The sequence below is a fragment of the Papio anubis genome, chromosome 11, assembly GCF_008728515.1.
Source record: "Papio anubis isolate 15944 chromosome 11, Panubis1.0, whole genome shotgun sequence".
Classification (NCBI taxonomy): domain Eukaryota; kingdom Metazoa; phylum Chordata; class Mammalia; order Primates; family Cercopithecidae; genus Papio; species Papio anubis.
Window position 1 is genome coordinate 12,433,194 of NC_044986.1, and position 6,447 is coordinate 12,439,640.

A 6,447-nucleotide genomic window follows, 5' to 3' on the forward strand; every position below is an offset into this window, starting at 1 on the left:
TAAACGGTGAAGGGGAAGCAAGGCACCTTCTTCACAAGACAGCAGGAAGGAGAATGAATGCAGGAGGAACTACCAAACACTTATAAAACCATCAGATTTCATGAGAACTAATTCAATATCATGACAACAACTTGGGGGAAACTGCCCCCATGAGCCAATTACCTCCATCTTGTCTCTCCCTTGACACATGGGGATTATGGAGATTATAATTCAAGATGAGATTTGCGTGGTGACAGATAGCCTAACCGTATCACTTACCATGGACCTGTAGAGAATAAATCAGTGCGGCATTGTCTTGGGATGTCAGGCAGCCTGGACACTGAGCCACATATAGATGCAAGCTTGATATATGACAGAGGCAGCTTTAAAATTAGCAGAAGGTAATAGACCAAACAAGTAATTCTAGCACATTTTCAGAAGAAGATAACATTTGATCATTATCTGCCATCATATTAAAAATAATTCTATAATGTAAAACTATGAATGTCAAAAACAAAACTATAGAACTACTAGAAGAAAACATGGGCAAATATCTTTATGAGAACTGAATAGGAACTGATTTGAAGAAATTTTTTTTTCAGGATAGGAAAAGTACAAGTCACAAATAAAAAGTGTGATACAGTTTTCTAACTAAAATTATAAACTCACTTGCCAAGAAGCAGGAAAAAACCTGAAAAGATAAGAATAGATTTTACAATCCATGTAAATTTACAAAATATCAGTAACCAGAATGTATAAATACCTATTTAAAAGACAAACTCAATAGAAAGATGGGGAAAATAATATAAATAGGAAATTCCCTGAGGGGGAGTCCTTCATGATCCATCAACATGAAAATATTCTCAACCTCTCACACAAATAAGCACATTTCAAAATGAATCAGCAGTGAGACACACAGACATCACTTACATCAGCTTAGGACAGTTAATAAGCATGTTCATACCTAGTGTTGGCGAGGATGTATAGGAATGGGCATGCTGTACCATCACTGGAGATGCTAATTGGTCCAAGTGACCACTTCAGACAGTGATGTGGCATCTCTCAGTACATTCTCCTTTAGAGAAACCCACATTTGCACAAAAGGAACATATCCACGGGTGTCAGTGCAGCTCTGTTATTTCATAGCATGTGAGTGGACACTACCCATCAGTAGAAAAATAGATAAATAATCTGAGGTCTCTGAATAAAGTGGAGGCTGGAAGTAGATCAATATGGTACCAAAGTAGGTACATTTCCTACATTTTTCCAAAATGTAAAAGCAAACAGCAAAAGAAATGAACAGTATTATTCCATTTATCTAAATTTTTAAAACACAGAATAGTGTATATCCTATTATAGTATCAGGGCCAAGGGAAAATTCTCCTTTACCTTCTAAAGGTTCACTGAAAATCACTTACAAGAGGGAGATTAATAAGAGAATAGGCATATACATTTATTTAGTGTATACGCGGGAGCCTTCAGAACAAAGACTCAAAGCTACAAGGGATATTGTCCATTTTTATGCTTAAGTTCAACAACTATGTAGAAATATGATTGGACAGAAAATGTATGATCTAATGCTAATAGCCGACTGAGTGGGGAAAACCAGCAAGGCCCATCTGTCTAGATTCTTCTTGGCCTCTCAGAGTTTACACACCTTCCTTCTGGGTGTGAGGCAGGACCTTCTCTGGAATGGGGCTCTTAAGACCTACAGTCAAGTAAGGTAGGTCAGAGAATTTCTTCATGGTCCGTTTTTACACAGAAAGGTGGAGGAAAAGTTAAAGTAATATTTTTTTAGTTTTATGGCTGGCTTTGGGAAGAGGGGTTCTGGTTTCTATGACCTGCCTTGGGGAAGAGAGATTCTAATTTCTCTGCCTAGCCTCAGGGGAGAATGGAACTGAGAGGCAGGACAGCAGGAGAAGGTAGGAGAAAAACTTTTGCTTCTGAAGCTGCTTCTGAGGCCTGCATTTTGGGCTTTGTTTTCTGAGTCCTAGCAGTAGAAACGGTAAAAATACACTCATGACAATAATTCCCATTAGCCTTATAGTGGATAGTTTTTTTTTTTTTTTTGAGACGGAGTCTTGCTCTGTCGCCCAGGCTGGAGTGCAGTGGCCGGATCTCAGCTCACTGCAAGTTCTGCCTCCCGGGTTCCCGGCATTCTCCTGCTTCAGCCTCCTGAGTAGCTGGGACTACAGGCACCCGCCACCACACCCGGCTAATTTTTTGTATTTTTTAGTAGAGACGGGGTTTCACCATGTTAGCCATGATGGTCTGGATCTCCTGACCTCGTGATCCGCCCATCTCGGCCTCCCAAAGTGCTGGGATTACAGGCTTGAGCCACCGCGCCTGGCCTACAGTGGATACTTTTGAGGAAAGGTAAGGAGGAAGGAAATAAGAAGTGGGCTGAGGATTTAGCTGTATTTGCAATGTTTTATTTCCAAAAGTTGTGAGCCAAACATATATGACAAATGTTAGCTGTTTGCTTTTGGTGAAAAGACATTATTTTTTGTACTTCCTCCTTGTGTTGTAAACATTTTCATAATTAATCAAACCTTTTTAAAAGATTATGTAAATGGCAAAAAGTTTTTTACCTGTAGAATAATCTGCCTCTCCCAAAGTTATCCATGCCCTAATCCCCAAAACCTATCAATATATAATTCTTTTCATGGCAAAAGAGACTTTGCAGATGTCATTGAATTAAAGATCTTGAGATGGGATTTTCCTGGATTATGTGAGTGGGCTCAACATAGTTACAAGAAATTACAGGAATACAGGCAGCCTCTAGGAGCTGGAAAAGGCAAAAAAACAGAGTCTCCTCCAGAGCCCCCAGGACAAAATGAAGCCAGATGAGACCCTGATTTTAGCCTCATTTGACCCGTATCAGACTCTGATCTCCAGAACTGTAAGATGATAAATTTGGGTTGTTTTAAGCTATCAAACTTGTGGTAATGTGTTAGAGCAGTCATAGAAAATTAATATATTACCTCATCCTACTTTCTGTTTTTAACATTAAAATGAGGTCTGTAATCTGCCAGGTCTCTTAGTCCATTTATGCTGCTATAACAACATCTCATGGACTGAGTAATTTATAAACAATAGAAATGTATTTCTCACCGTTCTGGAAGCTGGGAAGTCCAAGATGACGGCACCCGCATTTGGCGTCTGGTGAGGGCCTTTGTTGCATCCTTACACGTCTGAAGGCAGAAAGGCAAAAAGGACCTAGCTGGTTCCCTGGGACCCTTTTATAAGGTGCTAGTCTCACTCAGGAGGGATGACTTCATTGCCTTCTAGAGGCCCCACCTCTTAATACTCACACATTGGGTCTTAGGTTCCATGTACGAACTTTAGGGTGACACATACATTTGAACCATAATACCAGGGAAATGTTCTAAGGTTTATTCACTCAACAAGTACGTATTGAACATGAGTGCTGCTATGCCCCAGACACTCTGCTGTGGACTTAAGGTAGAAAAGTGAGATAAATTTGACAAAAATTCCTGCTGTTATGGGGAAAGAGTGGGTGGAGACAAAAAATAAGAAAAAATAAAGTTAGAACGTAAATAGAATATTAGTACAGTGGTGAATGCTACAGAGACAAGAAATAGAACAGGTGTGGGGCTTGGGAGTATGGAGGGTGTGCTTGGGTGAGAAGTGATTGCAATTTTCAGAAGGGTGCCCCTGTAGTCCTCGTCAGGAAGGTGACACATGAGCCAGCTCTTGGAAGAGATGAGGGGAATCTGGCCATATGGACGTGCAAAGGAAGAGTGTTCTAGCAGAGGGAACAGTCACTGCAAAGCCCTAGGCTCAAGTATGCTCAGTGCATTTGTGGGACACAAAGAGGCCAGTGGGGCTGGCACAGAGAGAGCAAAGGGGAGGGTTACAAGAGCTACCTCAGAGAGGAAGGAGAGAGGTGGGTTGTCAAGATGTTCCCCAAGTTAGTGCCTGCGTTTGATGTAAATATAATCCTAAAAAGCCACCAAGAGTCTAAGACTACTTTTCTATCTTAGGAATATTTATACAGAGGCAGCCATGAATGCTAGGGCCTGTCACCCTGTTACTTTTCATGGCAGTGTGTGGGTAGCCCAGGCATGGGCTTGGCGTGAGGGAATCTATTTCTTATAGGGACCCAGGTAGGTTGGGGTTGGGGCAATGGCTATCAGCTTGCCCAGAATTTATCCAGTGGCCTGAGGCAATGCTCCAGGAATGCTTAAAGCAACTGACCTCCTTGGCTCCCACCAAATAATGCTGAGGTCTGTCAGTAGAATTCATTTTTCTAGCATTAGCACCAAAAGCGTCCAGGCAGGCTACAGCAAGCAACACACCACTGGTGGGGAGCCCCAGGCAGATTAGAGAAGCTGTGGCCACACAGAGTAGGGGAAAGAGCAGGGGACCTCCCTGAGCCTCAGTTTTCTCCTCTGTAAACGGAGTGTGCTAACTCCCCAGGATTATGCAAGAGTTGGAAGGGCAAGGATGTTGGGGAAATGCTGGGCAAGCAAGCAGCAAGTGCTCACAGGATGCTGAGGCCAGGGCTTCCCTCCCTCCCTCCCTTCCTTCTCTCCTGCTTAGCGTGGTGTGGGGTCCAGGAACAAAATAATCTAGAATACGAAGAGTGTGATAGGTGAGGTGTTGGGAAGGTCTGCTGGATAGGCTGCTGGTGGCCTTCCAGCTGGGGAAATCAGGGAGGCTTCCTGGAGGGGTGGCAGCTGAGCTGGCTAGGATCCAAATGTGAGGTTTGGGGAAGGGCCTCCTGGGGAAAAGCAGCAGCAAAAGCAGCCTTGGAAAGAGGAAAACAGGGGACCCAGGGCCCTCATTCAGGGAGCGAGTTGTGCATAAGAGTAGGTGTGACAGCCAACAGAGGGAATGGGAGGGAGACTGGCAGGAGGAGGGTCTGAACTTACACTCTTTGCAGAGCCTCAGCTGGCTTCTGAATTTGTGTAGTGTAGGAAGTGAGCAAATCAATGTATGCTTTGAAAAAATTAATTTAGTATAAGTTCCTCCTGAATTTCATTGTGTTTCATACGAAAATTTAGCCTTGGGCCAGCATTGCATGCAATTCTTAAAGTGTATCACTTTACAAATTAAAAGGGGACACTCTGCTCCTGATACCCTTATATAGAGAGTTCTACTTAATTTTACAGAAGGGTACAGTTTTACCTGCTCCTGTTCCATGCAACTCAGAAAAATAAATTTTTTAATCAAGGATATTATTTAGGGCATTATGTTTGCCTTTTATTTTTTAAAAATTGTTTGTCCTTCTATTTTCACGCCTTTAGTTATTCAGTACAGCCTTCATTTTACTAAAATCATGTTCCTGTCCTCTTGAATCACGAAAAACTTGTCTAATGCCAAAACCATAAGGGAGGAGTGTTCTCTGCCCCAGATTTTGGCCTATATGCCTCTTTTTTCTGTTTAGTCTTAATTGATTGTTTTATACATTGCTCTTTTTCCCCATATCTATTTTTGTTCTTTCTAGTCTCATTTCAGAACTCACTCAACCATTTCTGCTTCTCAAAGAGATGCTATTCTGTTGATAATAGGGAAATCTCCAGGTGCACTGCCATTATCTAATTCTGGGATATTATTAAGAGCATTTAATTCAAGCAATCATGTTTTATTGGAAAAGAACGACTAAGTCTTGGATTGAATTGACTGGGGCATAACTCTTTTAGGGTTTGTTATTAGAATTTAGAATTATCAGGCAATTTCTATGGCTGTTTGAGGTGTCTGTTTTTACTTGTAATAATGATTCTTCTAATAAAACCTTCTGTAGGACAGTGTTTTCTTCTTATTAAGGGGCTGATATGCTTTATTTAATATAATCATCTTAATGCTTCAGGAATTTTTCTATTACTTTCATTATAAGATTGGGGAAACCCACGCATAGGACTTAAATGGCTTACCTAAGCAGGCGACACCCTCACTTGAGCCTTCGTCTGTATTCAGGTTTGTTGTTGTTTTTTTTTTTTTTTTTTTGACAGAGTCTCACTCTGTCACCCAGGCTGGAGTGCAGTGGTGCAATCTCGGCTCACTGCAGCCAGCCTCCACTTCCTGGGTTCCAGCGATCCTCCTGCCTTAGCCTCCTGGGTAGCCGGGATTACAGGTATGCGCCACCACGCTGGGTAATTTTTGTATTTTTAGAAGAGACAAGGTCTCACCGTGCTAGCCAGGCTGGTCTCGAACTCCTGACCTCAGGTGATCTGCCTGCCTTGGCCTCCCAAAGTGCTAGGATTACACGTGTGAGCCACCGTGCCCAGCCTGTCTTCAGGTTTATAAGTCAATTCTCCTTCTGCAGTTATGTTAACACTAAGCCCATGTGTTGCATGTCATGCCTGAATTTGTGCATCCCAGAAAAACTGGCTGTTGCGAAACAATTTCTACAGAAAAACAGGGCTAGAAATGTTTTCACTGGATACTGATAACTGCTTCAGTGTGACCTTCAACTAAATTATTATCATTATAATCCATTTT